The sequence below is a fragment of the Phodopus roborovskii genome, unplaced genomic scaffold (genome assembly GCF_943737965.1).
Source record: "Phodopus roborovskii unplaced genomic scaffold, PHOROB, whole genome shotgun sequence".
NCBI classification, from domain to species: domain Eukaryota; kingdom Metazoa; phylum Chordata; class Mammalia; order Rodentia; family Cricetidae; genus Phodopus; species Phodopus roborovskii.
Window position 1 is genome coordinate 9,966,272 of NW_026126433.1, and position 17,945 is coordinate 9,984,216.

Here is a 17,945-nt window from a genome sequence, read left to right on the forward strand (position 1 = left end):
GCTGCAGTTGGTGAGAATCACTCTTGTTTGGATGGAAACAGTCTCCTTTGTTGCCTCGTAACTGACTTGTTCACAAAGGAACCTTCCCTCCATACACTGAGGAACAGTCTCTATCCATATTGCACCAGCTGCTGCTGAAGTGGAGTTGAGTGTTCATGTGACTTTGGACTATAGCCTATCAGCATGGATTCAAACACCGGTAGTTAATGCTATAATGAACTTTGGTATCTGGCCACATTGTCAAATGTCTAATTTTATCTAAATCTCTCTGAGCAAAGGTGGTAGGCTTATGCCACAGAAAAGTCCATTGCTTCCCTCAGGATGACAGTCTACAATCTGCCAAGGTGAAGGGTGCCCAATGGAAGGCCCTGGCAGACTTAATCCCCAGGTGCTATTATTCTGGCTTTAGGACTAATACAGCCTTGTTGTCCTTACTAGGCAATGTTAATTTCTATTGGTATAGTTTTGAAGACAGTTTGGGTTTTGATTCTAGACAACTCATAAGTGCTCACACTACCCTACCCTACCCTACCCTACCCAAACACACACACACACACACACACACACACACACACACACAGAGCCAGGTGTGATGTGTTGTTTAGTGAGATACTGAACACCCTAATATTGTGAGTCCATATCCCATAGGTATGAGACTAGACTAAACATGATCAACATTTCTCCCAGCTTGGGCTGTCATTTGATCACATCTGCCCATTATTCTCTCATCTCAAAAGGAAAGAGAATAAAAAAAAAAAGTTTGCTGAAAATCTGCTGTGCCTGGGCATGGTCACATATGCCTGTAACCTTAGCACTTGGGAATTAGAGTCAAGTGGATCTTTCTGAGTGCAAAGGCCAGCTTAGTGGTCTACACCAAAAGTTCTATCTAGACCTATCTCAATCCTATCTCAACAACAATTACAAAGTTAGTTAATCATTTAATTAAAGAAGAAGAAGAAGGAGAAGAAGGAGAAGGAGAAAAGAGTTCTGGGGGATGTGAAATAATCCTGTATACTGTGAAAATGTGTTGTTCTCCTTGCTAATAAAGGCTGATTGGAAGTATAGGTAGGACAACCAAACTAGGGACTGGGAAGAAAGAAGAGACACTAGTAAATACAGAGTGGAGCAAGACAGTCATGCCATGTTGAGAAAAGGTACCAAGCTACGTGATAAAGCACAGATAAAAAGTATGGATTAATTTAAATGTAGGAGTTAGCTAGGAACAAGCCTGAGCTATCGACTGGGCATTTACAATCAATATTAAGTCTCTGTGTCAATTATCTGGGAACTGGCAGGTGAAAAAGAAATGTCTGCCTACACCTGGGTAAGAGCTAAGGACATAAGGACAAGGTAACACTTGCCTAGCATGGGCCAGGCCCTGGAGTCAACTACCAGAACCCCATAAAGTAAATAGAAAAAGGAAAGATGAGAGGAGGGAAGGATGGGGAGTGGAGGAGAAGGTAATGGAGTAAGAAAAACAGGAATAAAAAGAAAGAAAACCTGCTATAAATGTTAGCTGTCGTTATTATTTATATATTCTTTGATAACTTCCTGCCAACACTAATAGCTGTGGTTCCATGTTTGCATATTTCCTTCCTTTGTTTTTATTTAGTAGTATATAAATATCCTTGCAACTAACTTATATTCTTACTAGAATTTAAGCAAACTCCAAACAAAAGAAATAAAATGGTACCTACCAGTTTATTTTCACTGAACAATAACTAATACTTGCTCAATATGTGTAATCCCTCAACACTGTGGTGACATTTTCTGTCATTACAAACAGCCCTCTGAGGTAAATACTGATGTTATTTCTATTTTAGAAATGCTGTAATGCTGTAATTGAATCTTCCAGAGTAGGTAATTCACCAAAGGTGGCAATTGATACGAGTGGTCTACCCAAGAATCTGATAACTTAACTTATCTACAGCCATCTCATATTAATTATTAGTTCCCAAAACTGAATAGGGAAAAAATCCATAGTTCTTAAAGAAAAAAAAAACTGAGTCTGGTAAAAAATAGGTGACAAAATTGTATCCTTTTGTCTTACTCTCACTCTTCCGGACACCAGAGAAGAGCAAGGCCCCACACAGTGATGAGGACACGCTCACTGAAGCAGCCTTTGAGGGTTGTGGGGTATCTGACACCTGTAAATCCCTAGTTTGTGTTGATTAAACAATGTCAACCTTAGGTCAGGAGGCTGAGTTAGCACTAGTTGACAGAAAGTAATCATAGAGAGTCATATTGTGTCTGTAAGATGATGGACAGACACACAGGAAGTAGTAGGGAGGGACTTAGTGTTGCCTGGGCTCTTTTGTTTTGGTGTAGCAGAAGGACACTCTCTTCTGGAGATACAGCAAAGAGTCGTCAGCTAATTGCTACTCAATCTCTCTGAGTTAGTGGGTTTTCACCACAGCCTTTAACTCCCAAGTCATATTGATAAGTAGAACAATAGAAACTTAATTAATGGCTATATTTGGTGGCAGCGAAAAAGCTGGCACCTGAAGAAACAGAATTTCCGCCAGGCTGCAGCCTGAGTGGCTGGCCCTGGCAGGAAAGCCGGCTGGGAACTATGGAGCTATATTTGCTAGCTAAGACAGCAGCAGACTAAAGCACAGCCTCTGTGTCAATGGAACAACAACATCTGAGCATCAACCTCAATTTCCAGAAGTCTGACTCACTGATTCACTCAGATGAACGTCTCAGAATGGGTAACGCCCAAGCATATAGAAAGCAGAACAAAGGCTGTCTAGGGCTAGTACAGAAAAGAGGTAAGTTTCTTAGAGAGAGATGAATACATTTTAAAATGCATTGTTGTTATGGGCACAAAACTTCATGCTAAACAACACCAAAGTGTTAGGGTTTAGCTTTATAACATGTCAATTATACAGTATCAAGAACAATATTCAAACACAATTTCCAGAGTCAGTGAGATGGCTGAGCAGATTTTAAGGTACTTGCTGCTAAGCCATGGAACCTGAGTTCAGTCACTAGGAAGTTCATGGGAGGAGGCAAACAGCTCCTACAATTGTGAAACGTGCTTATACATACACATAAATAAAAAAAAAACAATAACAAAATAAAGATTTGCAAACTGAAAGTGGTGGTGCAGGACTGTGAGCCTAGCACTTAGGAAGAAGAGGCAAGAAGACCAAGAAGACCTGGGCTGCATGAACTCCTTCCTCAAGGAAACTAAAACAACAATGAGAAAAATAACATCCAAGATTCAGGATCAAATGTCCTTTAGTAACCCCATGTGACTGATCTCTTCCAGAATAAACATGGGAACCAGATGTATGAACCAAGAACAAAATGTTCAGACAACTATCATGAGAACCATGGCTATGCTTGGAGGCCGTTTGGTTTTCCTTGGGAGTGGTGGTCAGCCTTTCGCACCATTCAGTTAGAGCTGGGGTATTTACTTGGACTTTTCCCAACCTAGATTAAATGGAAATACTGTTTTATTCATTGTCACAGAAATGTGTTAAATTGGACAGATGTGAAGAGTAGAAACGGTAACAATGGGACAATGGAAGAAATTCCAAAGCTCCCCTGGAACCTGTGGCCCTGAAGGCTCACTCCTCCTGACCCTCAGTGACCTCTGTTAAATGAGAACTGGGAAAAAGAAAGCTATTCCCAGGTTTCTCCCATCTTCATTACCCCATCTTCTCTGAAGATGCCTCGGGATGCTGGCATGCTCTCCCAGCACATCATCACTGCTGTCAGAATAAGCAAGTGTCATAAACACACTGCATACGTGGAAACATGTGCATCCAAAGGTCTTTCAAGGATTAAGTGAAATCATCCCATCCTATATAAAGTCATCTTGTCTCAACTCTCTCCTGTCAACCCCAATCTCTCCTGATTTGTATGATAAAAATAATCAATTCTTGGACTGGGCAGATGATCCAGTGGATAAGGCACTTGCTGGGCAAACATGAGGATATAAGTGTGGATCCTCGGCTTCCTGGGACAGCCAGGAGGTGACACAATCCTGTCCCCAAGCACTGCAGGGATATCAGAGTCCTAAGGGTTCACACTCTCCATCCACAGTCACAGTCTAGGCTAAGGTAGTGAGCTCCAGATTCAGTGAGGCTGAGACTCAGAACAGAAAGACACGTGATGAAGGAGCAACCGAGGAAGACATGCCTAGAACAACCTCTGGCCTCCACACAGGCTACGCACACAAATACTACTCATAAATAATAACAATAGTAATAAATTCCTATTAAAGAAAACTTAGCTGGGCATGGTGGCACATGCCTTTAATCCCAACACCTGTGAAGCCAAAGAAGGTAGATCTCTGTGAGTCAGAGGTTACTCAGATCTACACACCAAGTCCCAGGGCAGATGTACTTTACAGAGAGACATTCTATCTCAAAAAAAAAAAAAAAAGGAAAAACTGTAATGTAAAAACTTTGGTATTACCTTAAGCACTTCTATGGCTGGGTTCTGGGTATGGGAGCTGGGTTGGTAGAATTTGATGAATATGCATGAAGCCTGTGCTCAGATCTGTCACTGTGTTAATAAGATGTGGTAGCACACATCTGTACTCTAGCACTTGGGACACCTCCCAAGTCTAGTGGATCACAAATTCAAGGTCATTCCAGGCTACATATTGAGTTTAAGGCCAACCTGGGACACATGGAAACCCCCCCCCCCCGTGTGTGTGTGTGTGTGTGTGTGTGTGTGTGTGTGTGTGTGTGTGTGAAACACAGAGACAGAGGCAGAGAGAGACATTCACACAAACAAAAAAACAGCTTTATTCTAGTTGGGCTTCATTAAATTTTGTAAATATATTTGCCAACTGTTTATGTTTTAGCTAAGTTGAGAGTAAGTTGTTCATCCAACATTTTTAAATGAGTGTTTACAATTTTTAAGGAAACTTCACATCTCATAGTCTTGGCTTTCTGCAGAGCTTCAGAAAGCCCTGGGGACCTAGAGAGTAACCCAAGCTTTTCTTTTTATCAGCAGGAAGTCACACTGGCAGGAATGAGGACAGAAAACTAAACAGTAAGAAGTTTCCTAGTCTTAGTGATTTGATAACTTTAGCATTAAAAAGTCTAAAAAATCCCAGGACTAATTTTGGTCAGTAGAAGACAGAATGCAACCCAGTAGAACTCATTCACCGTATCAACTTGACACCTACAGCCTTCATAGGTGGTGTTTGGGGAGGGGGTGTGTGGGTGAGCATGCACATGTGAGCTTGATCTCATGGAGACAGGCCACAATCACACTTCTTCCTCACTCCCTCTTCACCTTACTTTGGATACTGGAGCTTTAAGAACTGATTTGGCTATGCTGGCTGGCCAGCAAGTCCAGGGGATCCCCCTGTGTGTGCCACCCCGGTGCTGGGACCACAGGTGAACATGGTTGTATCAGGCTTGCTTTTTTTTTTTTTTTTTTTTCCTTTCCGTTCACCACTGCTAGGGTCCTCGTGCTTGTGAGCAACCACTTTACTAACTGGCCATATTAACTGGCCTTATTTACTAACCACAGCCAACCTCTATATTCTGTGATTAGTCACTGGGCTTTGCCACAGGTCACCAACAGAGCGGGTAGGGAAGCACAGTACAAGTTCACACATATCTAAGTGGGAAAGGACAGGAAGGGCATGCCTTCCCGAGTGCCAGTGGGTAACGGGTAACGGTGATGTACCTTTGATGGAGTATCAGCATATATGTCAGCATTTACATGGTCACTTGTCATTAATAATAAACACCAGGGGACACTTTGTAAGAAAGTAAACCTGTCTTTCCCAGCACAGAACTCCCTCTGAGACACAACACTGTGACTGATTTTGCCTTACTGGACTCTCTGGGACAATTGCTAACTGTAAATGGGGATAATTAAGACAGCCAAGCTTTTAGGGGTGAAAAGCAGATTGAATAAAAGACTCAGAAGAGTGGCCACACCAGGAAATGCCTTTTGAGTGGTAGTTCTTACTCTGGTGACCATTGTGCTAACATTCCTTCTGTGGCCATTCCTAAGCCACTCCAGAACACATCAGCTCAAACTTCCTTCGGATTCTTCAGAGCTGGTGAGGGTGTGGCTTAATAAACTCTGAGAGGCTAATCTGTCAACTTTTACAATCCTGGGAAGTTAATTATTATTGTCATTCTGAAAACAGTGAATTCCCAGGATCATTCTGTCTCTCCATGTTTGGTGTATGAACACAATACCTCTATGCATGCCAATGTCTTGAGTTAGCAAGGCTAAGGATGGAGTTAAGGATGGCAAAGGCAGAGGACACAGTGTTCTCTCCCTAAATAAAATCTGACAGGGCCACACACTGTGGCTCCAGAGCCTCTCAAACTTATACATCACAGATGAAGACTATGGAATGGGGCGTGGTCTGAAGGATGAATGAATTCAATGATCGAGTGAAAACGTGTTGACAGAAAAGCCACCCCTTAGCCCACAGTCACTCTCAGCTACTCGTGTCCTTCCGCCAAGGCCTGTCCCTCTAGCACCATTCATTTCAGATGTGGGTCAACTTAGGGTGGAATTGTTTGCCCAAGGCCTATCTCCAACCTTGCCTTAGATTCACTCTAAAAGAATAATTGCCATTGCATGCTTCTGGATCATCAGCTGGGTCATAAAGTGCCTGATGGACATGGGACATCTGCAACACCCTGACTGGAAACCAGATGTGGGATAAAAATTAACCAGTTTAAAGCTCAACTTGAGATATGGTGGCCTAGAACCACCGAAATGCTGATGTCTGTTTAACCTGAGCCAGAAACTGCAGTGATATAGGGTGTGCTAGACTGGTCTGTCAAGGTGATGAGATCTGTGTGACTGTCCTAAGGTGCGGGTCTTGACTGCTGACTTCAGCCCTGGCACAGCCTTCCCATTCCTTATGTTTGGAGAAAGCATAATTTCATGTATATATGCTCTAGAAAAGTCCCTAAAATGTGGCTTGTAGGGATTTTCCCACTCATTGCATTATTTGTCATTTTGTATCCTTCTATTTTCAACCAGGGTACGTTGTTACTGTTTTCATTGCTAGATGAAAAAGCTCGGAAGTACAACAGAACAAGCTGAGATCTTCCGAAGCATAAGACATGCTCATCCAGCACAGGGGAGGGATCAATGTGTGGAATGTTTTAATACTTATCTTTAAAATCATCAGGTATCAATAATCAGGTTGATAAATGCTCTCCTTTATATGTAAATTAATAGCCTGTAGCCAGGCATCGTGTCTCACACCTTTAATCCCAGCCCTCAGGAGGCAGAGGTAGGTGAATCTCTGAGTTCAAGGCCAGCCTGGGCTATGGAGCTAATTCCAGGACAGCCAGGGCTACACAAAGAGACTCTGTCTAGAATTCCACGCCAAAAGACTTTACTAATTAGTAACTACACAGCAGCATAGCCTTATGCAGCAGGAGCAGACAGTGTATCCATGCAGTACAGCAAAGCCAGAGCCATCTTTATCTTCCTAGGAAGCCAAAGTCTGCCTGGTGGATTTAAAGGAAGTATCTGGGGAGGTGGGGACAATAATGTGACTGTGCCATCCTCTGAGAGGTGTAAAGTACATGGTTATAATCTCAAATGGGTCACAGCCTTCACTTTATAGCATCAGCCTCAGCATAGAAAGGAAATAGCAAAAGTCTTTAAGTTTAGCATCTTAAAGGCACACACACACACACACACACACACACACGTATGAATTTCTGCTTCCCCTTTCCCTCCATCTTTAAAGATAATAAATAAAAAAAAGATAATAAATGACACCAATGTCCTGCCTGTCCCAAGGGGACAAAAAGAGAAGAGAATGGCAATGCAATAATGGACACATATTAGCACATTTAAAAATTAGTTGATTCACTTGGACAGGTGCATATTTACACATACAAGGCAGAGATGCTATGGTTCCTAAAAAGTACAGGCTTTCAAATACTGTCGAATGCAACCCCTCTTGCAGAGTGGTCACATGTCAGATGGCTCCTAGGCAAAGGCATGGAGGGAAAATTGCTCCCTAGCTCTTTAACTCCAGTAAAGTGAACGAGCTATTCTCTTGGCACTTAATTTTATTGGCTTTATTTCTTTATTATTATTAACATGACTTTCATGATTTACACATCACACTCCAATCTTACAGTCACACTTATTTTTAGGGTGACCATTTATTCTAGAGAGCAGCCCACCTGGATGCTGCATCCACATTGGCTGTTCTGTAGGTGTTTCACAGGGCATTCAGAAAAGCACCAGGGTTTCCAGGGTAAAATGAAGTGACATCTGATCCACTGTGACTCTGAGGAGTAGGCCCCAGGGGAAACTATATCCAACAAGTGGATGAGAGAAAATGGGACTTGCTAGAATACAACACACTGCTTAGCTCAAACACTAAAATAAAATCAGAGCTCTGCCTACATGTTCTTGGAGGACACAGAGAAAGTCACTACCAAAAAGTAAAACAATAAGAAATGCTTACAAACATTCACGACCCTTTAAATTACCACTCCAACACGCAGAGTTTTGTCTTGGCTCCATTTGGATTGACAGAAAAAATATCTTAGTCAGCAGAATGTAAGCTCCAGCCCCGCAGGATCAAGGGACTCGAAAGTATTCTTTTCTAACACAGCAATAGGACAAGCCTCCTCTTTTCTGTCACCCCATCTCCCTGCCAGCACAGAAAAAAATCGGACACAAAACAGAAAGTTCAAAATATTACTAACCTGAGGCCCCTGGGTAATAGAGTCGCTCCATTTTACTTTAAAGAACGAATCCTCCTATGAAACTAATGTCCAAAGCAGTTGAAAGTCGGGTTGGGAGAAAACTGTTGCCCCAAGAACCCAAGTAAACAGGGAACACCGTCCTGTTCCAAGCTCAGCTCTGGCAGGCTCCCTAAAGACAATTCAAGCCAGCCAAGCCCACAGAGCACTTCAGCCTATAAGCTTCAGTGATGAACTTGAAACCACACCCCATATGCTAAATAGACACTCTGCTGTTGGAAAGGAAAGCCACAGGAGAATGCACTGAGGCTCCTCAGGACTTCAGTTCCCCGAGAAAACCAGAGCACACACAAACAATTCATACTTGTCTCCCCTAGACACTGCATTACAGGGGCTGATTCACATTAAACAAAGGCAACATAGTCTCCCCTCTAGGGGGCCATGACACGACTTTCATAAGTGGTGCTGATCACGAAACATACAGCAGTGTAATTTCACATTTTATGAGGGAGATGTATGACATTATTGTTTCCTAGAGGCAAACTCACATCACTAGCTTTCAAATTTTTACATAGAAAAAGCTTATTACTCATCAAAGCTCAAACATGAATATAGCCCTCAAGGAAAATGTGACAAAGGACTTCCTAAAGATGGGTCTGACTTGGTGTCTGTAAATCTGTGTCAACTTTCTCAAGTCAGTTCATCACTTAGGATACATTTGTAAGATAAAAAGGATTTTTTGTTTTGTTTTGTTTTGTTTCCCAAGGGACCAGGGTGATGGTTCAACAAGGAGGTATGTGCCAAGACTGAAGACTGATCAATCACCAGGACCCACATGTGAAGGACAGAACTGACTCCCAGGGGTCATCCCCTGACCCCGACATGTTCATTCACACTCACTGGAACACAAGTGTACTCACAAAAAACAAAATGTTAAAAGATATTTTCAAGTGGAATCACTATTATCTTTCCATATCATATACCATGGTTTCAAAATAAGCAAATGTAATTGACAATTTTTTTTGAGTGGCTAGACCCTAAAACAGAGCAAATATAGTTCCAGTAGACCGCCACTCGGCTCTTTAACAAAATGCACTCACAGTAAATCCAGTTGGCCCTACTTTTCAACCGCAGAAACGATGCTAATTATTAGCAATGACTTTCTCTTCTATTATATATAAAGTTCTAATGTATTTCAATAATATCTACTTTAACATAACAGTCCAGATTTCCTCTAGGGCAAGAAAAGCCAAGCAGACTTACATGCATCTCTGCTAAAACTGTTCCTCAACACCCATTCAATGGAACGGACTTGAGCACATTAGTTCAACAATGTCAGGCAGGAAAACCCAGACACACCTCCATCTCCCTCACCCAGGCTTGAGTTCAACAGAAGAATGTCAGCACTGGGAGGAAAACCAGCCACAGGCAGGTAGGTAGCTAGTGGCTTAAAAAGGGCCAGTACCCCACCTGCTGGCAGAGACAGGAGAAGCCAAGACTGTTATAACAGACTTCAGGGGAGGAAGTCCTGGTGTTGGAAGAACAGTAAGAACCATCCATGACAACACTGACGTCACAAGCAGTGTGCTGTTAGGAATCATCAAAACGTTTCACCTGCAAAAGTAGACTATTTATGGAAAATGTTGATGCCCAAACAATTAAACTTAAAGCCTTCTCTTTTGTGCAGTTCTGATTTGCCAACATATTTGATGATTTTCATTCCCAAGGACACCTCTATCTTCTAACACATTTTCTCCCCCCTCCCCACAAGAAGTCTCGCTGACATCAGCAGCAGCTGTGAAATAGAAATGTACAAATAGACCCCAACCCAGCTAGATGAGCTGGTGGTGGGAGTGTGCCTCCTTCGTTCCACAAAGCTTCTTCTCCCGGGGTGTGGAGGTGCACACCTGTGATCCCAGCACCCAGGAGGGAGAGGAAGGAGAATCTCAGGGTCAGCCTTGGTCACAGTGAAACCCTATCTTAAAAAAGAAAGTCTGTCATCAGGATCTATCTTTCCCGTGTAATGTACTTCCTTTTAGGAAGTGGGGATACAGCATGCTTTCCTGCTGTGCACAAAGTTCCAGGTTCACTCTCTAGAACCAGTAGGTGTGCTCGCTCTTCTGGAATTCCAGCACTTGGGATGCAGAGGGAAGAAGAGGAGAGACCAGAAGCTCACAGCCATCCTCAGCTACAGGGTGTGACACCAGCCTGGGCTATTCCAGAGTCTGTCTCAATGAGAGGGGGGAAAAATTCGCCTAGAAGATAGCTCAGGAAAGTGCAAGCACAAGGACCTGGGTTCAAATCCCAAGGACCTACATAAAGCTAGAGATGGTAGCACATGTCTATGATCTCTCAGACACATGGGAAGCCAGCCAGCTGGGCACACAGCACAATGGGGTGGGGGTGGGGTGACAGGGGACAGAAACCTTTCCTCAAGCTAGGTGGAAGTAGAAGAACCCACACCTGAGGCTGACCTCTGACCTCCACAGGTGTGGCCAGGAGTGTGCTTGCCAGGACTCACAAAGAAGTCCTTTAGTGTCAAATAAGCTAATGTTTCTAAAATCCAAGCCTGATACTAACTTCAGTGAGGGTAAAAAACATTTAAACGACAGCAAAATGAAATTACATTGGGATGCAACTTCTAAATAAGCCCAAGTATAGCTGGGTGGTGGTGTCACATGCCTTTAATCCCAGTGCTTGGGAGATAGAGGCACTCAGATCTCTGTGAGTTCAAGACCAACCTGGTCTACAGAGCTATGCAGAAAAACCCTGTCTTGAAAAACAAACAAACAAAACTAAGTAAAAGCCCAAGCATTTAAGTAAAATGAATAATACAGGTATCATTGAAGAGTCAGGAATGGATGCCAGGTTGCCTCACCACTACAAAACCACACCTGGCTAACTGCAGAAAAGCACAGCTGTCCAAGAATGAGTGTCTTGACTCCACACAGCCACAGAGCCAGGCCTAGAGAGAAAGCTACTGGTCCTAACTATGAGTTTCTCACCCTCCACATCTATGGGTCAACCAACCTCAGACAGAAAATAGCTGTGGGGAAAACAAGTCTGTACTGAACATGTCTGAACTTTTTCTTGTCATGATCCCTAAGCAATTGCAGTTTGACAGCATAATTGCTGTTATACTGTAAAATAGTCACTGTATGACATAGCAACTCTTTAAATAGCATAATGTTATGCCATGTATCATAAGGAATCTTGCTTGAGGCCAGTTAAAGCCTATGGAAGACACATAGGTTTCAGGCAAATCATATATTATTTTATATAAAGGATGTGTATAATCCAAATCAATGAGTACCCAGGGAAGGTTTGCAGTGATTTCCATTGGCCACAGACACTGTATTGAAGTGGCCACATCCTTGGCCAGACTGTGGTTGGCATGCTGGAGAAGGGAAGCAGACAAGGACTTCTGGGACAGTCCTCAATAGACTCTCCAGAGAAACAGCATAGAAACCTGGACAGCCAGAAGGGACAGGGGAAGGGAGGTGTGCCCAGACAGAAGACACTTGCTCATCCTGCCAAGGCAGAAAGGGGCATGGAGTGGCAATGAGCACCTACAGAGGATGCAAGTTCATCCTGGAAGATTGGTAGAACATGCCATGGGGAAGGAAGGAGGAAGGCAAATCCTGACTTCACCTGATGAAGGTTCTAGTGTGACTAGGGAGCATGGTGCAGAGACAAGAAGGAGGCACCAAGCAGAGAAGAAGACAGAAGACATCCACAACAGGAAGGACAGGTACATGGTTTTCAAATGTCCAAGTTCAGGGCCCAGATAGAGCCCAGCTGATAGCACACTTGACTAGTATGCCAAAAGTCCTGGGTTCAACAGCTCAGCATAAATCAGATGCAGTGGGGTAAACCTGTAATCCCAGGTAGAAACAGGAGGATCAGAAGTTCAAGGTCATCTTCAGCTACTTGATAAATTCAGGGCCAGTCTGGACTAGAGACCTTGTCTCCAAAAAATAACTAAGGAAGCCAGCAGGCATGATAGCTCATTGAATAAATACATTTGCTGCCAAGCCAGAAGACCTGGATTTGAACCCTGGGACCCACATGGTAGAAGAAGAGAGAAGAGAATCAAACAAATGATGCAGGCTGTCCTCTAACCTACACACACACACATACACGGTGGCATACACACACATGCATATACTCATGAGTGATGAATGGATGAAATGATAAATAAGGGTAAGTACTTGCCACACAAACATGAAGATGGGAGTTAGGATCTCCAGAACTCAACTTGCAGTAGTGTACTTCTGTAATCCCAATGTTCTCATGGGGGAGATGAGACACAGACACGGGAAAATCCTCAGGATATTTGGGCCCTGGCATATGCAGAGATGAGAAGCAAAAAACTGCCGCCTCAAACAAGGTAGAAGGTGAGTACCAACAGCCAAGGTGGACCTCTGACCTTCACACAGTGTGTATCTGCACACATGCACACAATCATACACAGGGAGAAAGATAAAATACTAAGTAAATTAATGGATGAATAAAATACAATAAAAATAAACAAAATGCTCAAGTTTATAGTGGCAGTGTCATCGAGAATGCTGGAGAGGGGATAGAGAGATGGTTCAGTGGTTAAGAGCACTTGCTGCCCTTCCAGTCCCCCCCCCCCCCCGACACACACACACATGGTTGCTTGCAACATCCATAATTCCAGTTCCAGGGGAGCCGATGCCCTCTTCTGGCCTCTGGGCACCCATGTAGTGTACAAATGTATATGCAGGGAAAACACCCATATACAGAAACATAAGATGATAAATAAATAAGGCTGTACAGGGACCTGGGCATTGGGAAGATGTCTCAGGAGTTAAGAGTGCTTCCTGCTCTTCTACAGGATTTCAGGTCTAAACACCCACATCAGGAAGCTCATGGTCTCCAAGCCTCTCCCACCTCTCTCTCTCTCTCTCTCTCTCTCTCTCTCATGCACACACTCATGCACACAATGTAAAACCCTTTTGAAACTTAGAAAAAGAAGGCTCCTGGACTAAGCCTGATAGCACCATGGTCCCTCAGGAACACAGATGGGTGCTGAGCTGACTAGAGGGTGGAAACATTGTTCCCAGAGCAAATGGACACAAGAGGAATGGGCCAAGGAACAAGAGGAACCAGAGTGATCATGCCCAGCACAATTGTGGAAGACTAGACCCTGCTGCCATCAATCCTGACCACAGGAGTTCTATCCAGACCCCCACATGGTGGGGACAGAACTGACTCCACATAGCTGTACTCCCAGGTGCCATGACCAAATAAATAAAGTTCTTAATTTAAAAAGAACATTCTTTCCTGTGACCTATCATTAATAAAAGTCAAAGATGTTTTCATAGCATGTCACGGTGTCACTGACATCTCAGAGTATGGTTCCCATGCATCCTAAGTTCAGAACAGTAGTGACAATAGAGCCACCTCCTCAATGTCACTATGCACTTTAAACAAGAGGACTGCACAGGATTACAACATCTGTTTATTGTCATGTCTATGACTCTTAGTTACTGTAATCCTGAGCACTTTAATTCGATGCATTTCATTCTATGCAGTAAAGAGTATTCTCTTCAAGAGGACTTTTTAGTTCCCTTGGAATGTCAGAGGTCCCTGTGGCACACAAAGTAAAGAATATTTGATCTGTGGGGGTGAGGTGACTCAGCTGGTAGTGTACCCATGATGCATATGTGGGATCTGGGTTTGGTCCCTAGCAAGACATTAACCAGGTGTGGTAGTGCATGCCAATAACCCCAGTATTCTAGAAAAAAAAAAAAAAGGCAGGGGGAATCATGTGATATGTGGTGAGGTGGAGAATAGCTTATCCAAGCATTTGAGAGGCAAAGGCAGGCAGATCTCAGGAGTTCCACAACAGCTAGGGCTACCAAGAGAAATCTTGGTTCAGGAAACAAGAAGGAGGAGGAGAATGAGAAAGAGGAGAAGGAGAAGGAGAGGGAGAAGAAGGAGAAGGGGAAGAAGAAGGAGAAGAAGAAGAAGAAAGAGAAAGCTTAAGGTCATCCTGAGCTAAATACTAAGTTCAAGAAAATTAGCCTGTGTTACATAAGACCTGCCTTTAAAATAAAAAGTACATGGAAAAAAACGGGGGGGAGGTGATTGTAAGAAGACTCTGAAGACCTTTAATCCCGGCTCTCATGAGGCAGAGGCAGGTGGATCTCTTGAGTTTGAGTGCAGCCTGGTCTACAGAGTGAGTTCCATGACAGCCAGGGCTACACAGAGAGACCCTGTCTAGAAAAATAACAACAACAAAAGATTCTCAGGAGTAGCATTCAGAAAAGCATCCCCAGGGTGGCAAGATGGTTCACTGGATAAAGGTGTTTGCCTCAAAGCCTGGTGAACTGAGCTTGACCCTCAGGACCATGTAAAGGTGGGAGGGCAGAACCAACTCCTCGAAGTCATCTTCTGATCTCTACATGTGTGCCCTGGCATACTTTCCCCACAATAATAAAATAAAAAGCAAAAAGAGAAAACACTAGCATCAGTAGAAGCCAGAATTCAGTTGCACAATTTAAAATTGGGATTTCTAATGCCTTTCAGGTCCTGCCTCCATACCCTAATTAAAAAAAATTCATCTTGTCACTGACAGAAACAGCACGCCTCTATATATGCTAGCTCCTCAGCTCAACAAGCACCTCAGACAGGCAGGCACCCCAGCCTGCTTTTAACCTCATCAGAAACTGCTGGGTATGACAATACCACTCCCCGACCCCAACACTGGGCTAGGCCTATTGGCGTGGGATATCGGTCACCCACATAGTGGACCCTCATAGTCACCCATGAATACAGGAGAGCCCACTCTTGTCAGTGGTCAGAACCCATCATAAGAAGTTCCAGTGAGTGCAGAGCCTACTGATGACCCCACCCATCTCCAGGTTTCTATTCATAGCCACAGCTCTTCTGATTGCCAACATGTGAATTATGAGATTTACTATATACACCTGTCTAATTTTTCCATCATCCATAACCCAAACAGAAGCCTCTGTTAAAGCAATTAGTTTGGAATTAGATGGACTAGCTGACATGGGCCTTTGTTCTCTGCTCTCTGTGCCTGCCAACTGGCATTCCTTATTTGATCTGTGACTCGTGTTGCCAGGATGTCCAGAAAGGACAATGATACTCATTGTTGCCATGTCTACTCCATGATCTGCCGCAGCTCTCATGGTTCCTCCTGTTTGTGAACTTTATTTTGCTGTTCTTACTTTTACAGGGTTATTTCCTTAACTATTGGAAATTACTTTGAAATCTAGTCCACCCCTCCAAAATGTAACACCGTTTTGAGAACTGATAGCACAAAATTGAAAGTGCTGGTTTAAAAACCCTTTATAGTTTATATTTGGACTTTTTAAGATTTATTTTATTTTGAACTATGTAGACATTTTGTGTGTGTGTGTGTGTGTGTGTGTGTGTGTGTGTGTGTGTGTGTGCCTGATGCTAGGAAAGCCTGTCAGATCCTCTGGACTGGAGTTACACAAGGTTGTGAGCTGTCACATTAATGGTAATTTGGCTTTATCCAATAGAGAAATCTGTGAGGTAAAAATAAAAAGTTGAAGGGGTTTAGGAATATAGCTCATTTGGTAGGACCCTTACAAAGCCTGCATAAAACCCCAGCTTTGATTACCAGCACCTCATAAATGGAACTTGGTGGTACACACCCGTGATCCCAGCACTTTAGAGGAGGATGGAGAATCAGAAATTCAAGCTCACAGTCAACTATATTCCTGGACTCCAGCAACAGATCTATACCCTTCTGCTGGTGACCTGAACGCTGTGCACATTCTACAAGGCTATAGAGGAAGGAAGAAAGGGTGACACATAGGCCCTGTCCTCTCAGGAGGAACAAAATCAATGGGCAACAAGCCCAAGATAATTTCTGTTCTCAGCCAATAACGGAATATTTCCTTCCTTCCCTAAACCATTCAAGTAAGGGATTCCTGTTGCCCATGCTTCCTTTAGCCAGAAGCTTAGTGCCTTCCCCCCCCCCCCGCATTGCCCAGTTTGGCTATTTAAATATGGCATAGCACTTAACTTTACGTGTGTCTTAGTTACATTTCTATTGCTGTGATTACACACCATCACCAAAGCAACTTAGAGAAGAAAGTTCTTTGCAGTTTACACTGCCGGTGGGTTAGTTAGAGTCCTTGGTCATCGTGGCCAGCAGCATGACAGCAGGCAGGCAAGCATGATGCTGGAGCAGCAGCTGAGCGATTCCATCTTGATCCACAAGCATGAGGCAGAGAGCTGACTGGGTAGGACATGGGCTTCTGAAACCTCAAACCCACCCCAGTGACACACCTCCTCCAAAAAGGCCACACCTCCTAATCCTCCCCCAAATAGTCACACCAACTAGGGACCAAGCATTCAAACATACCAGCCTATGGGAGCCCTTCTCATTTAACCTCCCATACCATGTGTCATCTGTCCCCTGTTTTGTCATGATCTTACCTTACCACCCAGTCCAGGGTGGAGCTGAAAACGCTGAAAGTCAAGGTACAATTAATACCCCCACGCTAGGGGTTAGGAACATGACCCAGTTGGTAGACTTCCCTGGGTTTGGTGTCCAGCACCACACAAATTAAGCACAGTGGTAAACACATGAAATCCTAGTACAGCATTAGAACTTCAAGGCCGTAATGGCCACACAGTGAGTTGATGGCCAGCCTCAACTATGTGAGACCTCAAAAAAGAATGGAAGCCAGGAGACCTGCCTCAAAAGGAAGCTAGATGGACCACATTATAATTTAAAAACTATTCATTTGTAGTTTAATATATGATATATCCTGATAACATTGCCCATCTATCCTTTCATCCCCACTTCTCCAACAAGTCCTCTATTATTTTTTGTTCCCCATTCTATTTCATTTGACTTGACTATTATAATTCAACTTGTTACCATAAGGATGCTAAGAGTAACAATAGCCTAGAGTTTGGCAAAGTCAAACATCACAAAAGCCTACTTTTGAATAAAGATTGAACATCCTGTCATTTAAGGAATACTGTACCAAAACAGAAAATAGGACAGGACAGTCTGTGGGTACAGTCATGTCACCAAGTAGGAAGTCATTAGGTAAGACCATCATATATCAGGACCATCTGTGGGGACATCAGGGCTTGTGAATTCCTACTCCTGCCACTGAAAGCAAACCCTGCAAACAGTGTATTATAGACAAATCCCATCTCCCAGGGCATTCATCTGTATTGATCAATCCTAAGCAAATTAAGTCATCTCTATTGTTTGACAGTCACAAA

General features: G+C 43.4%; 1 protein-coding gene across 4 annotated transcripts in view; it reads right to left on the reverse strand.

Annotated features, from left to right (window-relative positions):
* The window catches only part of Pld1 (phospholipase D1), a 184,079-nt gene that overhangs the window by 134,749 nt on the left and 31,385 nt on the right, over positions 1-17,945 (reverse strand). For 3 of the 4 annotated variants that reach the window (XM_051185895.1, XM_051185894.1, XM_051185892.1), the window contains exon 1: positions 8,682-8,837. The exons of the other annotated variant lie outside the window; for it this stretch is intronic. The gene's annotated coding sequence lies outside the window, so the exon portion shown is untranslated. Of the gene's footprint in view, positions 1-8,681; positions 8,838-17,945 lie in introns of those variants that run through there. 4 annotated transcript variants of the gene reach the window in all.